This window comes from Colius striatus, chromosome 1 (genome assembly GCF_028858725.1).
Source record: "Colius striatus isolate bColStr4 chromosome 1, bColStr4.1.hap1, whole genome shotgun sequence".
NCBI lineage: Eukaryota > Metazoa > Chordata > Aves > Coliiformes > Coliidae > Colius > Colius striatus.
This window is the reverse complement of record NC_084759.1, coordinates 46410791-46425181: the sequence shown is the minus strand read 5'-3', so window position 1 is coordinate 46425181 and position 14391 is coordinate 46410791. Positions and strand designations below refer to the sequence as shown.

General features: G+C 37.5%; 1 long non-coding RNA gene across 1 annotated transcript; it reads left to right on the top strand.

The window, feature by feature from the left end:
• Positions 1-863: 863 nt before the first annotated feature.
• On the top strand, positions 864-4395 carry LOC133629656 (uncharacterized). The gene is made up of 3 exons (XR_009821107.1): positions 864-919; positions 2948-3008; positions 4051-4395. It is a non-coding gene; the product is annotated as an uncharacterized LOC133629656 (long non-coding RNA).
• The last annotated feature ends 9996 nt before the right edge of the window (positions 4396-14391 follow it).

Below are 14391 nucleotides of genomic sequence, written 5' to 3'. Positions count from 1 at the left end.
AGAAGAAGAGACTACAGGAAGTAGAGCAGCTCACATGCTTTACTGAATATCATCTTCTAGTGCTACTGCTGGAATATATCTTAACCTCTTTCTAACAGTCCTTTCTATACTTTTTATCCTGAATCACTTGGTCATTTTGCCTTGATTCAAGTGCTTTTATTTTGTTTTAGATTCCTGCTATGTAATCTTATTAAAATAATCGACCAGCTATTACGCTCTTCAAACTTTTTCCCCATGATTTTTTCCTATGATTTAAGTAACACATAACAGCAATAAGAACAAAATTCTCTTCTTCTAATATCAGTCTTGGACACATTTCAGTCTCCTTATCTTCAGAGCACAGGGAAGTTCACAGTCCTTTATATACATAGCAAATATGGATATAAATGTAAACTATCATATAGCAAGTATCAATATATATTGTGAAAGTCTCTTATTCAGTAACAGCCAAGAAATCTCTTACCCTCATCCATCATTTTTCTGCTACAACTTCACTTTCCAGTCCTAATCCTATCTATTTTTTTGTCCTTTCTCATTATACTGTTTTCTTTTCACTTTGTATGCTTTCCACTTTCCTTCTTTCTTACTCCTATTAAGTTATATCACAAGATGCATTTAAGAGGATATTCAAATTATAAGCTCTCAGCATTGGCAGTTTTTTACTGAAGAGGAGACAGAGGACATGACGGCCCAACTACAGAAGGAGTTAAACAGGCTGGCAGCAGGAATGCCAGAGAAGGGATACACCCTATAAGGAAGAGAAATTTCCTCTGTTGAAGAGATGAGGTACGTCACCTACTTTGTCTCATAGCCATCCTGGAATAAGAGTGCTTGAGGGCCCACTGCTGGGCAGCAGAGTTGGTGCTGGGGGATGGGCTCAAGGCCAGACTGAGACTCTCCATGCAGGATCATTCCTGGGGTAAGTGTACATAAGAAACTGGCTTGTGGCACATCTTTGCAGCCTCCTTGCAGAACTGTTTATGACAGTAGGATTTTACATAAGACACTGGTATGGTTTTGTTTAGGTCTTTAAAATATATTTAAGTACAAACATGTGCTAATTTACCTCGAGGGATAAAATAAAAACTGCCAAACATGCATCTTTTTCTCTCTATCTCCTTGATTTGTCCAATTTTTTTTTTTTGTCCAATTTGTCCTATTTTTCTCCTTTTCTTCTGTTGTAGATATAATGCCAGAGAATATCAATAACACTGGATCTGTAGGCTCTGTTCCTTAAGTTTTAAAGATTCACTCTACATCACCTAGGTTTCCACTTCTGCTTGTTCTTTTAGTAATTTTCAATTCATAAAGAAAAAAACCCAACTTTCCATTTGAAGATACAACTTTTCTCCTACAGTTGCCCAGCAGAATACTAGTACCAATTTCCTCAGGAAGAAAAGTGTCATAGAATAATGTAGTAAGAATGCCACAGGCTACCTGTTCCTTCACCTTTCTTCTCTCTCTTTTATTTCTATTTCTTTCCCCCTCTCTTTTTTATGTGTATGTCTTCTATATTTTTTTGTAGTGTCTACGCATGATTGGTAACAATGACCTAATTGATCAGTCATTCTGAAAGTAAAATGAGCATGTACTTAAGGCATTTTTTTAGTATTTCTGTAATTCAGAATATAAACTTGTGTTTGGGGTATTGTATTTACAAACAGATAAATTTAAATTAATAAAGCTTTCATTAGATAAACATTGGGTTTAGTCCTATTCTTTCATAAGCAATAAAAAAATCTCTAGATATTTTTCATTGCACAGTGGATAAACCATAAAAAGCTAGCTTTCTAAAGTTGTATAAACAGTTCAAGTATTTTAGTTATAGTAATGTTGTATAAATGCCAGCAGTAATTTTATTGATAAACATATGAATTTATGCAGTTGAATTCCACTACCTCTTCTGCTGAATCCAATTGCCTCAGACTTTATCATATCTAGTATGTTTGTACTGCCTGATCACGTGTGGACATTTGTTCAGACCTTCTAAATACTCACAAATTACAAATCAATACACCATACTAGGAATCACAAACTATGGGAACTAAGCACTCCAGTTCTTGTATCCTTTTGTAGCTGTCTGCTACAAAATAAGTCCACATATGAAGGTTCAGAACTTGGACACTTTTCTCATATTTTCTTTTAATTACTTTTCAACTTCAAGATATTGCTGACATGAATCTGTTTTCCTAGGGTATTATAACCTTGAATTGGATGGTTTTCTTTGAATGTCATCTTGATACATATGTCAACAGCACTAAACACAGTGATTCTATCTCCTTTTCTGCTGTCACTCACAAATACAACAATCTGTTGTATACATTCTGTTTACATAAGATAAAATTGGCTGAAAGATTTATATGCAATGTAATGAAGTTGTATCTATGAATAACAGTTAAATATGTAGTATTCATACATTTTATTATATTTGTATTAAATATTTACATTATATGCAGTCTTAAGAGCATTTAATTCCTTGCAAATTATGTAAGTGCAAGTTTGCGAATGTGAACTTTTGAATGCATATCTCTTAATTATCACATCACGTATACAGTTTATTGTAATTTGCTTTTGAGGCTGCACTCCTTGTAGACACGAGAAAGGTAGCGCTCAGTCAATAGGTTCTGACATGTGGAAAAAGACTCTATAACTCGAAGAGTTATGAAGAAAGTATGCTTTATTTGGAGTCGGTCGCAAGGGGAATCACTCCACCACAAACATGGGCAACTTGCTTGACTTATATTTGTTACAAAGTTACAAAATCATATGATTACATTATCCGCCTGTACAAAGACACAATCTGTCCCCGCTTTCACATGTAAATTAGGTCTTCTTTTCATTTGCGTGATGTCTCCCGGTGATAGCCGATGATGGTCTTTGAGGCCTTGGGGGATGAAGGCTGATAAGTCTTGAGACTTTCTCACCCCTGATCTTTTCTCAACTTCAGGTATCACTTGGCCCCTCACTGAACCGGTTTCTGCCTTCAAGGAAATTGGAGGACCCGGGAGGTATTGTGTAAGGGGATAAGCATGACCTTTTTACAGCTTGTGTGTGTAGATACTTTTATCTGTTTGAGATAGAAGCTTTAACAGTTAAACTTTATGCTACTGCGATAAGTTAGAATAAGGTTTATTAATACATGTCAGTATAAAGCTCCACATCAATTCTGCTGTTCATTTAGAAAATTTGAAACAGTAGTTTCAGGCTTACCATTTTCCAGATTCTCCAGCAAATATGAAAGATAACATAAAGCCATACTCAACAGAACTAGCTTGTATTTTTTATTTAGTACTTTAAAAACATTATAAATGGCTATAGCAGAGCTTCTGGGAAAATTCTCCAGTTTGTTCCAAATTATCACAGGTAAGAAGAGGACTTTATAGCTTACAACATTATCTGAAAGTTCAATTTGGATCCACAGTAATCTGCCTTGGCATTTGATAGTTGCAGAGTATTCCTTCTATGTTGAAGTGTGGGAATAACGAACTGGTAATTGGCAAAAAATGTAAACCAAACTTCAGAGTATGAGATTAATTGCCGGTGAATGAGATAACATTATAGAATGCCTGGTTGCTAGTGTAAGAAACAGCAGTGTGAGAGTGGAAAACAGCCAAAGCCTGAAGGTCAGTGGGATGTAAAAGTAAAAACAGGTACTATGTAACTGACAATAAATTTGGGGCTTGCATATAGCAGAGCAGCACTTGCTCACGGCAATGCTCCCCTTCAGCAATCCTGAGTGGTTTTAAGTGTGTTTCAGCTCGTTACCCTGATCCCGGCTGGCCTGAGACTGGCATTGAAGTAGTAAAACTGTATAGTAATTGATCATTGTTAGTACTACTGTACTTAGAAACACTACTGTCATTATAATCCTAGTATTCCTGTAATAAAGAATTAACCAAACTGTTTGCTAATTTACTGTTGCTAACTTGTAAACTGTGTCTACTCCTAGGTGAAGTCATTTAAGTATTGACCAAACTCTGTCTGTTAGCTTTCAAATTCTGTCTGTTTGTGGAGGGAAACTATCTGTGTAAACTTATCTGCAATTTTAAGGCTCCTTGAATACCATGGAGATCAGATGTCTCCACAGCCATTAAGCCTGAAAGAGTCAGTACTACATCCTTGCTAAAGAAGATAATGGGAAGAGGACTGGTTCAAGATAGATGATATTTGTGAAACTGAAAAACAGCCTGAAGTGCATGCCTGAGAGAAAGATTACAAGTTCACTGTGAGGAAGATGTGGAGCCTTCAACCCTGAGGACCACCAAAAGATCCTCCAGATGTCATTGTGCATGCTCTGTCTGGGAGGAGCTAATGTAAATTGTTTACTGGAACTGATTTGGATAATCCTGCCTTTTCTAAGAAATGTAATAAATATGCATATCTAGTCTGTATAAATGTAGAAAGTTTTGCTTTAAACGGTGCACACACTTGGTGGAGTGATCCCCTGTGTGCCCAGTGCTGCAATAAAGAATATCTGCTTCATAGTCACATGGCTATTGAGTCCTGATTGACCTTCTCAGCACCAAAACCAAAATACAATTGTGGCTCTGGGACTAAATCCCATGAAGACAAGCAAACAGGAACTCTGTAGTGGCAAGAGGGCATGCATAAAAACGTGCACTCTTTAGTATGTACAGCTCCCACAATGTGAAAAATAGACTTAGTCCATGTATTATGCTGCATGTAAATGTGACTCTTAAATATATAACCAGTAATCTGGTTATTTCAAGATTTGAATCTTGCTTTGCAACAGTCTGTAATACTATCTAGTGATTTTTAGTACCAGCGTTCTAAAAATGCACAGTAAAAAAAACCAATATCAGCAGGGTATTGATGTTGAAAGTTAATTATGGCAGAGAGCTGAAACATCAGAAAGCTCGTATTTTTATCATACTGATATTGTATTAATGACTTAACACAACATAGATTCTAGGAAGTCTGTTATGTCAAAGTATTCCAGTTTTCTAGAAGAGATAGCAATTATATTTTAAGTCTATGTACTAATGAAAAATTTAAAAACAATAAATCGTTTGAATTGCATAATAAGGCATTTGCTAAACTACCAAGAGAATTGTGTGCTGAGTCTTGCTCAAAACACTGGTGATCTCAATGAAGGACCCCTCTGTGGTAAAGCATATAGGTACTTAATTTCAAAGCTTTGAAATGCATAAATATGCTTGCTATTTACTACTTTGATATATAAATCACATTAAAGACTAGCTACAGACTAAAGATAGTAAATATCAGCACAAGAAAATTTAAAAAGTGGGAATTTGAGCACTTAACCAGTACTTTTAGAAGTTTATTCGAAAGTGGGTTTTTTTTGTGATTTTGTGTTTCACATTCCTATTACAATAAAAGAACTTTATAAGTAAGATACACTTTTTTTTTTTCCCACTAGTCATTTGCATTCGGCATGCTTATCTTAAAAATAAAGATAAATCACCACCTGCGAAGGCTAATTGTATCTTGGATGGCATCAAAAACAGCGTGGCCAGTAGGTCTCCCCTCTACACTGCTCTGATGAGATCTCACCTGGAATGCTGCATGCAGCTCTGACATCCCAGACATTAGGACATAGAGCTGTGGTAGTGGGTCCAGAGAAGCAACATGATCATAGGGCTGGAGTATCTTTCCTATGAAAACTAGGGTGAGAGAGTTGAGAAAAGTAGGCTTCAGGGAGAATTTATAGCAGCCTTCCAGTACCTAAAGGGACCAATATGAGACATGAGGAGGGACTATTTATCAGATTGTGTGGAGATAGAATGAAGGGCAATGGTTTTAAAGAGAAAAAGTGTAGATTCAGGTTAGATATTGTCACATTTAAAGGGGACAGAGTGGTTTGGCAGAAAATAAACCCCCTTGCATTCTAATTCTTCTCACTTAGGTGAGGGGTTTGGTGTAGTTAGGTTTAAATTCTGAGTGATGCCCAATTTGCCACAATCAATCCAGTTGTTTTCACCTCCTGTGAACTATCACAATACTGGATATATTAATTGTGGACTGCACGTTCACTTGAGTCATGCTCATGAACTAGCATGGCCACACTCCAGGGTTTGGTCTCATTCGGTGAGAAACTGTGACGATTGGCTACTTAAGCAGTGCAGTTTTATTCATCCAATAGATATACAGGTTCTTATGGATTGCTGGTGATAGTGACTGCAGAAAAAACAGGACATGCAAAACTAGACATATAAGCAATACAGCATGTGAAGTTACAAAAAAATAATAAATACAGCCTGGTTACAAAAAAAGGTAGAGTAACTCTCTAAAGAGATTTCCGAGTTTCCCGAGGAAGCATTTAGTTTAAGTCTCACCGAAGGCACCCCAAAGTGGAGGGAAGAGAGGCTCAGTCTGTCAGCTGATCCCACGAGTTGATCCCAGCTCCCTCCCAGCCTGAGAAGGAGTTTCCCTTGTCTTGTTCACAATGGTGTTATCCCCAACACCCTCCTTTTCTTTGACAATTTTTATACCTTCTTTTAACGTCAAGGTGGAGTTTGAGTGACTTTATAAATGCCTTTATTACCATTGCTTTAACATCCTCTCGTCTTGCATTTAAAGGTGGAGTTTACAAAAAATTCAGGGCACAGACTCAAGGAGTGGTCATCTTTGAGATGGAGGTGTGTTTTGGTATTACATTGAGCAAAGTTCACACAAAGTACAGAATTTTGTCAAGATTTGATGGACCATTGGCTCAGGGTACCAAAAGTGCTGCTTATCAGTTCTAGAGGACCATCTCCCTCCTGCGTATCATCTTAGAGTCTGACCACAGAGCTTCCACTCTGCTCCACACTCCATGATATTTTCAGCAAATTGCTGTGTTGTGGATTCCTCACATACCAGCAACAACTATATTCACCCTGTAAGTCTTCTTGATTTTATACCTTTCCTTAAATGGTGAACAATGCTGATTTCTAATATAAGTTTTAATGCAAGTTTTAATTTCCAGGCCACTTAAGTAACTATTGCACAGATATAAGGAAGAAATTGTTTACTGTGAGAGTGATGAGACACTGAAAGAAAATAACCAGAGAAGCTGTGAATGCCCTTTGTGTTCAAAGTCAGTTTGGACATGATTATGAGCAAATTGTTCTAGTGGAAGTTGTTCCTGCCCATGGCAGGATATTGGAAACTAACTGATCTTAAAAGGTCTCTTCCAACCCAATCTTACAATTTAAACCCTACTGACAACAATGAACCATGTAGCTGCTTACTTCTCCCACTCCAACAGGATGGGAAGCAGAATCAGGAGGAAAAGGTAACACAACATGGGATTAACAGAACAGCACAAAGAGAAAGCACAGTAACGGCAAAGGAATACACAAAGCAAGCAATGCCCAATGTCACTGCTCACCACTTGGGACCCGATGCTCAGCCCTGATAGAACAGCTGCAGTTCCTGTTTGCCTCTCCCTTATATATTGAGCAAGACTGTCATCATGGCATGGAATAGCCTGGCCCCAGTCCATGCAGTGTCTGGTGGAAATTAACCCTGTTCCAGCCCAACCCAGAATGTCATAACTATCATAGCTATAACAATTTTCTTTTAATATGCCTGCAATGCAACAGACATTATACAGACTGTTAAGCCAAGGAGTTGCCGAACAACCCATGATGAGCCATTATTCACAAAATATATATCATCAGGACGTTTTTACAATACAGTATAGATTGGAAAAACATATAATTAGGAAGCTTTTAATTTTAGCAAGATAGAATCAACAGAGATTTCCAAGCTTAGGCTTTCATAGCTAGGTTGTACTAACAAATTTCTAGATATATGTAAACAATTGTTCCAACATGTTATACACTAGGTTTTGTTAATAGGTTTCCTGGTAGTGGATTCAAAATGTTTTTTTTTCTTTGTGATAATTTGAAATTTATGCAGTCCTTCTGAAAATGGAGAAAAATAATTTTCATCTTTCCTGTATTAAAAGTCAATCATTTCATAGGAGGCCAGACTACTCTTGCTCTTTTGTGGGTGGAAATAGTGAACAAATCCATCGTTTCCCACTACTTGTCCTAACTTCACAGCTTCACCATGAAAATTTCAACCTACTGTCAGCTCTGAATCTAGATTCCCACAAAAAAGAGATGACTCACTTTACATTCAAGGAGAAAACAATAATACTACTTGAATGACATTGATCATCTCTCTGAACTCTGTTTATTTTAAGTCCACTGGAAGTCTCCTAGAAGTCCTAGATCATGCTGGAACTAAACACAGAAAATTTGCATGAGTGAGTAGAGCCTTAATTCATAACTCCTTGTCATGGTTTGACATGACAGCCTTTTCTGGTATGGGGGAAGGGGCTGCAAAGATGGCTCCTGCAAGAAGTTGCTCACAATTCTCCCCAGCTCAGAAAAGGCTCACTTCTGGGGCTGAGCCAATTAGACGCCTCCACGATCACTTTTTAAGAAGAAGCCGGAAGGGGAGGTGTCTTCCTCCATCTTCTTTCTTTCTTCTCCCCCTTCTTCTCTTCTTCTGGCTGGTGGTGGTGCAAGGAGTAGGAACAGTGAGAGAAACAACCATGCGGACTCCAAGGTCAGTGATGAAAGGGAGGAGGTGTACTGTAGCAGAGACTCCCCTGCATTCTATGGAGAGAACTGGTGAAGCTGAGATTTATTTTCATTTCTTTAAAGACCCCGCATCAGCGGTACAGACTCATTTTGATAATGAGCCCGCATCAGGGGCAGAGACTCATTTTGCTAAAGCTGACCCCGCACCAGGGGCAGCGATTCACTTCATTAAAGGCCCCAAGCCAGGGACAGTGATTTTGGCTGGAGCAGGCCCTGTCCCGAGGAAGGGACCCAATATCCACAGCTGCAACTGTGGGGAGGAACCCACAACAAAGCAGCTCATTAAACTTAGGCCCAGAAGAGGCCTTGTCCCGAGAGAGGGACCTTGCAACTGCAGAAACTGCAACCGCGGTGAAGAATCCATGTCAGAGATATTCACCAAGGACTGTGTCCCGTGTGAGGGAACCTGTATCGGCAGAAGCCGCAGCTGCTGGGAACAACCCACACCAGAGAAGTTTGTTAAGGACTGTGTTCCGGGGGAGGAACCCCGTGTTGGAGCAGGGGAAGAATGCCAGGAGTCATCCTCATCTGAGAAGACAGAAGTGGCAGAGCCCATCTGTGAGAGACTGACCACATCCCCCACTCCCTGCCCCCCTGAGCTGTTGCGGGGGGAGGAGGTAGAGATATCAGGAGCAGTGAGCTGGGCCCGGGAAGAAAGGAGGGATGGGGGAGGGAGATCTTAAAGTGCTGGTTGTAATTTTCTCATCATCCTACTCCCTTTTTGCTTTTATTCTGTTCTGTTTCTTGTAGAATAAACTTTCCTACTTTCCTCTCTAAGTCGAGTACTAGAGTCTGTTTTGCCCAGAACCATAATTGGCAGTGAGCCCTCCCTGCCCTTGTCTCAATCCACAACAATCTTGCTTATCTTTTTACTCCCATTTCGCTGGGTCCTCCGCCATCTTAACGAGGGTGGGGGTGAATGGGGGCATCGAGCGAGAAACTGTCGTGGTGCTGTTGTGCTAGCTGGGCCAAACCACGACACTCCTAGACCACACAATTCATGAAAGGAGGTGACAGACCTCTGTACATCACAAAAAAATAGCCTTTGTGAAATTGTTACACTTAACTTTTACAGTTTACTGTGTACTATTTTTTCTGTTATTATTATTGATCATTTCTACCTTAATAAATACTTCCACTCGTTATGTTAAGCCTATTCTAATAGATTCTAAACTATTTGTGAGAGATACATATCCTATTAACTGTTTCAGAGAGATAAAGACATTGAGCTGTCTATATATTAGCTTAATCACAGGGCTACATAAATGCAGCTGTATAATTTTCTGATTACACTTGGACTTGGAAGCCTTCTTAGTTGTTTTGCACTGGACAGAGACCAAGTCATTAAATCCTGCCGGACCAAAATAATCTCCATGCAACGTTACTTGAAGGGTGAAAAGCACAGTAAAAGTTCTTGCATTTTGGTCCCTTGTACTTAAGAGCTATTATCTTGGAACAGCAGAGTATTAATGCTAGACTGACTTCATCCTTGTGCCAACATAATGATCCCTTCTTGTAGGATGTGGTGTAAAAACATCTGAAAAATTCTGCTTGGTCCAGGTTGTGTTTTAGAAGAATTACCAATGTCAGGTCAAAGACAGCTACACTAGACTCATAACTGCAATTTGTTCATGAGTTTCAGTATTAACAGACTGATTTCATTCTGTAGCTATACTTCATACAATGGAGAATTGACTTTATCAAATTGACTTTAAACGCAATTTTCTTCTTTTTAGTGTAGGTGGAATCATTCCGGTCTCACTCAATGATACATAATTCTTTCAATTTGTGGTGATATTTAATGTTGTATTAAAAACATATGGCAAGCTGAATGTAAAGAATATCCTTATCTTGGAATTGTTATAACAATTCTTTGTTCATAGTAAAATTCAAAGTGAATAACATGAAATTAAAAATTAATACTCGCAAAGTCAATAAAAATTTATTCAGTATTTAAATGTATCTCCCTGTACTTGTAGAAATTGAAACCTATTAACACATTAAGAGGGTAATAAAAGAAGATATCTATTACTCTTTTGTAATACAGTTCACAGAAAATTCATCTAATTTATTGCTGTAAAAATACAAAGGGAATTGTAAAGTTTAATTTTTGCAATTCCAGAAATGCCTCTTTCCCAGCTAAAATCAGTTCTGTTTGACCCTTTCTGTATTACAGATCCAAATGAAACTTCATCTAAAAAAACTATACCAAATAGTCACTGGAGTAGATCCTATCAGTTTCAATAAGATTTAGGTTAGGTCTGAAGTGGAAGCTATCGTATTTTTTTAAATTTTCAATAACAGTGAGAGATGAACAATGCTTAAAGGGATGTTTCATCAGAATTGCAGAAAGAGAAGAGAGAAAAGACAACAAATCATAGAATCTTAATCTTCTGCAAAGTTAAAGAAATGCAAAAGATAAGTTAGTGGAGAAAAGTCTTTAGAATAAAACCAGAAACTGTAATTATGCAGAAATAGATCAGATAGAAATGACATATTTAAAAGAGAGAATCTGTCATTCCATTCAATAGTGCTGTTGGTCTAAGATACCTAGTATGAAGGAAAAAATGAGGAAAGAAATGTACAGAAAATTATTAAGGAAAGAGATCACCTTTTACAGAACCAGGGGTAGGACTTTAGTCTTTCAGATTAACTGAAATATAACAAAGAAAAAAAACCCAAAAAACAAACAAAACACCAACAGAAAAGCAACTTGGCTAACAAAATAAAAGAAAAGAGAATTAAGGAAACAGTATGAAAGAAGTAAAAAAAAGGATGAAGAAACAGAAAAAGAAAAAATAAATTGCTTAGGGTTTTAAAGTATGACTATACAAAAAATATTGTACACCTACCATGCAGCCTCTTTATTTACATGTCAGTAACTGTATGCCACAAACCAGACTCCAGAATGCTGAATCTTACAGTGTTTGCCTGGAATTCTCTTTCTTTCAGTGTTCTGGGCCCCCTTGCCAGCTCCAGTCACAAGGTCTGCCTCTTACTCAAATTCCCTAACCACTACTCTAGGCGAGATATTCTCACAATAATAACGCAAACAGCAAAGGTGGCACTTTGAGTAAAACCCAAAGTAGTAGTACATAAATGATGATGGAGATATGATAATTGGAGACACACTATACAGTGTTATTTTGAGAAACATTTGAAAAAAATTAACAGCTGCCAACAGAAGCTCCTAAATGGGTTTCTACATAAATACAAGGTTGCAGCACAATCATAGCAATAAAACCACATATGTTGTGCTTCTGAATCTATGATTGTCTGAAGATAACAGCTAAGTCAGACCTTATAGGGAGGGATAATATGTTTATTATGCTATATAATAGGCCTGGAAAAAGCAGAGTTGCTTTTCAGTAGTAAGCCTAAAGGATTTACAAATGTATGACACAGATATGGATATATAGATGAAGCAGGACTTTTGTGCACAAGAACTTTCTGTTTTCTGCTGTTGGATAACTTGATCTAACAGACAACATCACCTCTCCCTGTACATTTTACAGAGTCACAGAACGCTAAGGGTTGGAAAGGACCTCGAAAGATCTAGTCCAATCCCATTGCCAGAGCAGGACCTCTTAGAGGTACAGGAGGGTCTTGAATGTCTCCAGAGAAGGAGACTCCACAACACATCTGGTCAGCCTGTTCCAGTGTTTTGTCACCCTCACAGTGATGAAGTTTTAACTTGTGTTTCTTTGGAATCACTTATGTTCTAGCATGCATCCATTATCCCTTGTCCTATTGTTGCTTAATGAAATAACTAACTTCATAAATGAATAAAATTATGTTTGTTTATCCCCTGTTGCCTGGAAGCCAAAAATGTCTATCAAAATATCCCTAAAACCTCTCTTTTCACATATATTCTGTGAACTACACATAGCTGTAAAACGGTAGTAAGAACAATTTCTTTAGATTTTTATAAGTCCTTATTTTGATAAATGGCTTCAAGAAAATAGTAGCTAGATTTAACGCCTCCACAGTTTTAGAAAAAAGAGGCCAGATTCAAAGGACTATTCCTTCACCTATCATTATCAGTGACTCATACTGCCATCAAAAGCAGAGATATATGGAAATTATACTGTACATACTGAAATAAACACTTTAGAAATAGATGCAGCAACGAAGCAACTAGGCAACAAAAAATTGGAAGGAAAAATAATCCATGTCTCTGAGAGCAAAGAAGTGTAGAGCATTGTTACACAGAGAGTAGTGGCAATGCTAAGAATTTTGATGTGACAGCACAAATAGCTGCTCTCTGCTTTTTAAACTTTTATAATATGCTTCAGAGTAGTTAACATCTAGTTATTAGAGCTTCAGAAAAAAAGACACAACATTTAAATTTTCATGTCTTCTCTATACCCATATATGCCACAGAAATAGTCACTGATGAAAAGTAGTAGTGAGAGTAAGTAAATAGTAAGAATACACAGTGTATTTACTCGATTTTGCAAGTGAGCTTTAATAGCTACTAGAGATGAAAATTCATGCATGCTGAAAAGATTATGTACTCCATGGAGTCATATTCAGAAAATGCAGTTCATCTGGCCATCATTTTTCAAATGTTTGGAGATTTAAATAAAATAACAATATCTCTGTAAAAATAATTATCTAAGTGATAGAATCATAGAATTATAGAATCACAGAACAGTAGTGACTGGAAGAGACCTTTAGAGATCATCTAGTCCAACCCCACTGCCAAAGCAGGTCCATCTAGATCAGATCACACAGGAAAGTGTCTAGGCGGGTTTTGAAGTACCTCCAGAGAAGGAGACTCTACAGGAGACTCCCTGGGCAGCCTGAGTCAGGGCTCTATCATCCTCACAATAAAATAGTTTTTTCTTATCTTTAAATGGAACTTTTTGTGTTCCAGCTTCATCCCATTACCCCTTGTCTTGTTGCTAGATATAATAAAAAAAAAGGGGATGCCTCAATCTCCTGACAGCCACTATTTAGATATTTGTAAATATTAATGAGATCCCCATGCAGTCTCCTCTTATCCAGACTAAACAGCCTCAGTTCCAGAAGCCTTTCCTCCTAAGGAAGATTTTCTGCCATATAACCAATAGTAATTTTTAATAATTTTTTCTCTACCAAAGAGAAAGACAGGGGATTGAAAAAAACCCCAACAAACAAGCAAATAAATGACAAAAAAAAGCTTCAAACACTGTATAACCTCTGTTTTAATTACTAGGTCATTTAGTAACTTTGCTTTTTAACAACACATTAAAAAATTTTATTTTGATATAATGCCAAGTCACTGTCTTCAAACTAGTAGAAAGAAGGTTAGAAAGACAGATTTTATCAGGATCACAAGAGAAATAAGGGAAAGAAAATTCCACAAGTTTTCCTACTGCTCTCTGTAAAGGTACGTGGAAGGACATTGTGTGCTTCTTCAAGGATATCTCATCAAAGAAGTAACAAATCAGAATATCCAGAGACCAAGAAACAAGTGAGGTAATGATAAGAACAAACCCGGTCAGCCACACTAATTTTAAGGAAACATGGAGTGTGAAAATGTTTATATTTTCATCTGGGAGGATAAAGAAAATGAAGGAGACAATCCTCCTTTTCCTAACTATAACAATTAACATTAACAAAGTAATCAGCAACAAACCTGATAAGTCATTCTAATTGATGGGCTATCAATAAACTGCAAGCTAACTGGGACTTTTCAAAAGATAAGGTTGAAAACCCAAGTGTCCAGGATGTTGGAAGGGATTGTTGGGACTGTGCCAACTATTGAGAGAATGTGCAGGGAAATGGGGAGCAGAGAGGAACAATAGAAGAATAGACAGAAAAGGGT